The following is a 4,193-nucleotide window of genomic DNA, read 5'->3' on the forward strand; positions in this document are numbered from 1 at the left end:
AGAAAACCACCAGCAGGCTAACATAATCCTTCTATAGTGCACAAAACAATGCCTATTCATTTGGAGACTATCAATAAGTGAGCGTGGTCATTCCCCAAAACAGCTTGGTGACTTTTTTCGTTTCCAAAGTTGAACATTTCAAGACAATTCTGTCAGATTTAAAGGGATGTCTATGAAAGCTGCACGCCAACCAGCCAGAGTTTCCCTTCGGAAAAATTGGTGCCGGTCAACGCGTCCTGGGTGATTTCAATGTCCCGGACAAATGGGAGAGATTCCGGTCAAATATTATCTGTGTTTATTGAGCTTCATAACAATTGATAAGCAGACTACAGTATATAGAGAATGACCTCATCCAGGAATGTAGATGTATAATATTTTTTATTGAATACTCAAAATAAATCCTGTCAGTTAATGCTATTTTAAAAATAAATAATTACAAATATTATTACTCAAAATCAAATAATTTCCATTCGTGAACAATAAGCAACAAGTGCTGCCACGTTAATTAACATTTCACCAAAGTACAATTTTGATCAAATCAAAAACAAAATAAATATGGCAAGTAGATCTAACTAAGTAATAACGTTTGTGGTGTTGTCCGTCTTCGTTGGGATGTCCCATCGACATATTTTACAAAATGAATATTCACCGTCTGCTTTGGATCGGAACTGAAATATCCCCAAAAAACGCCAAACTATGGATGTTTGTGCCCCAATGATACATCATCTTTCTGCTTCTACTCAGAGTTCTGGACACTGCGGCTCTGTCTCTGCTCCTTGTGTGTGTGTGTGTGTGTTTGTGTTTACAAGCGCAACCTGTCCACGAGGGAGGGGGCGGGTCTCATCTCTATATCGACTAACGTGATTGGTTGGAAGTGAAAGGTCAGCTTTTGATCACCCAAACTGAATGGCTTCCGTTGCAACTTGTCGAGCGTGGAAATGAGCAGATCTGAGGCATTTTTTAATCGAAATGACAGTATTCCATTTCGACACAGAGGAAAAAAAATATGCAGATAATTATCGTCAGCTTTTTATCGCCAAGCCCTAATTCAGAATGTGCTTAGAGGGAATTATTTTCACCGGACACTATGACCGGAGAGATCTAAATATGTTGGACTTAAACAGATTTTCCCGGCCTAAAATCGGCAATTACCAGATAACAGACACGCTGCAACAACCACCAAACACCAACCAACATAAGAAAAATAAAATGGCTAGCGTTGGCATCTTGAGAGAATAACACATGCGAAGAGAGAGAACCGTGTGTAGCTTGTGCTCCTGCCAAATGGAAGACGAACAGAAAAGCAGCCAAGAGTCATGTATGGAAGTAATTGTCCTTCATGACAGATGATTAAGGAATGCTTAGATGTTTAAAAACCATTCCACAAGAGAAGAGTTTGAAACAAAAGGAGAAAACAGATCAAACCCAGCCAAACCCCCGAAGACAGACATGTGAATTTCATGTTCAAGTAATCTTGTCCAGGACATTGCACGTCCCGAATCAGGCCAGAGTAGGAGCAGGTGCCAGTGAGGTTCAATTCTGAATTACCTTAGATTAACAACTAGGATTTTTATGCCATTATAACATATTCTTATCCAGAAATAGGATAAGAAACTGATTCAATGGCTTCCCAATGGCTTTGTGATAAATGACCATACAGTTAACATAGCTTGTTCATAAAATACTGTCCATAACGTTCAAGTCGCGTGTTGCATCAACATATAAATCTTTTACACTAATGTATAACATGCCAGTAACTTTTCATTATTGGCTGTAGTGCTGAGAGATAAAACGATAATTATTGCGATATCTTTTTCCTCTATGTAGAACTAAAATATGCTTGATAATTTGGTCTGCAGATTTGTTCATTTAGCGTTAGGCAAGTGGCAACGAAAAGCCAATCAATTTCACCTCTAGCCATTTACTTTTGTTGATAAAGAAAGAAGCACTGCCCCCTCCGTCGTGGGTAGGTTGCGCTTGTAAACACGAGGGATGCGACGGTACAGTTGATTTTTAAGACTAGTGTTTATTTGGACAATTTAATTCCACCAATAAATGTGTTTCCCTGTTATGCAGAGGTGCTAAGAGATTGGAGATTACACATGGCGGGAGACAGGTCCCGGTCTAGACCTGATCTATGGTCTTGTATTGTTTAGACGTTAGACTCCTCTCTTCCTGTGATAAATGAAATGTGTCTGCGCTGTGACTCTGCTCTACGCGCACGAAGCAGCCACTTCCACTTCCAGTTTCGTAGCGTCTATCTAAGTATTGATAACACGCTTAGTACTTAACAAATTTGACATTTTTTATTTGATACATGTTGGCGCTGATACACGGAAATGAACTAAATTGGTTTTATAAAAAAAAAACAAAACAAAAAAAACAACCCCAAAACACTGATTACCGCGGCAACCCGACTTGGCAGGAGTTCACGGTCTCCCTGAAGACGCCTCCAGGTGTTTACTGCCAAAACAGAGTTTTATCAAATAAGCTCAGCTTATTTCAACACTGATGCTCCAATTCCAACCCAGTGTTTATATAGTGTGGGGGCGGGGCCCTGCCAAGTATGACCACACCACGTCATCAAGTCATGATTTAGCCCCGCCCAAAGAATCCTGAACACAAAAAGGGGAGAAAAGTGAGAAACAGGTTAACGGTCTTACTCCACAATTCAGTACCACAGATGTTCAGTCTTTACACATGTTTTCAGCAATTACTTTCAAACGTGTAAGTGTTGCGAAACAAAGCACTGAATTCACTTTACAGGGACTTTAAATGGTACACAAGCTCACAAGTTGCCTTTCTGCACCAACTGAGTGAAATTCACACTTCTAAATGTAATTAAAACCTTATTAACAGGAATTGAGAGCAGTCGTTAGCAATTAGACAACGAGCAATATGTGTATTTTATAAGGTAGGTAGCAAGATGTTGAGACCATTAACATTCGACCATTTAAAATAGATTAATTTATTACAACGTCCAGACGCAGATGATTTACACATAAAAATATATTTATGATTCCCCTTATTTATAATTCCACATTGAAATGTTATCCCTGTGCATTTTTGTATGGTTCTATCCGTTTTATCCTATTATTTCAATGCAAAGTGTGCCTTACAATGCACAGTTGTAGAAAATGTTTGTGGATGCATTTAAATGGCTTAAATGGACTGTAAAGTTCAATAAAAACAGTGCCGCCACCAGGAACCGGCAGTTGGAGTTGCAACTGGTGAACCGTCACTGGCATTCAGCTGTGTTGGTCCCCAAAATAAGACCTCATGATTACGACGTATTTACTATGCGCCGCCATAGAGCTACTGGGAGTTAGTAGCTCTATCCGTGCAGCGCCACACCGAAGGGAAACACCGAACAAAGGTTTAAAAACGACACAGATACATCCTTCGGCCTGCCGGTTATGGCCGGTTTAATTCCAAAATTATCCTAGGTCAACGTTGCCGCCATATTGGAAAGGGCAAGACTGGCCTGGAAACAAATATGAGGAAAACGGGGTTACTGTGGTTTTCTAGATAAAAAGCACTATAACGTTGACATTTCCCAACCGATTTCAATTAGCCATTTTTCAAATTCAAGGGCTTATGATCTATGTGCAGAAGAAAAAAAGTTTGGAAAAATAATACTTTTTCTCCCTACTCCACCTTTTCAATATGGCGGTGACATCCAAAGGTTGTACGATCCAAAAGTCCAGGTCCAGTTGTTGTTCTGGTTTTTTTTTCTCTCAAATATTCCACTTTGAACTCACCAACAACAACAATAAGAGTTCTGGTATCGGAACCAGTATCGGCACATATTAACAGTATCTGAACTGAAAAACAGTAGATCTCTAGCTCTAACTTGATTCCCTTATCGCTTTAAATAATGGAAGCAGTCACTGTTTGCTGTAGTTGCTTTAACTCACAAACATGTGACTAAATATCGCTGCATTGTTTATTCACTGTATTATGCAATGTATTTTTGTCATACCTATTGTTGCTGTTGTGATTTGTTGTTGTTATCCTGTTATTCGTATGATGCTGCTTTTTGACCCCGTCTTGGCAACGTCTCATTTGGAAAATAGGTTTTAATCTCAATGGGACTTCCTAATTAAATAAAGGTTATATATATTCATTTTCTTGAGTATAATGCAGAGTGGCACAGCAGACAATGATTTACTATTTAGAAGATTTATTTGCAG

The sequence above is a fragment of the Zeus faber genome (genome assembly GCF_960531495.2).
Source record: "Zeus faber genome assembly, chromosome: 3".
NCBI lineage: Eukaryota > Metazoa > Chordata > Actinopteri > Zeiformes > Zeidae > Zeus > Zeus faber.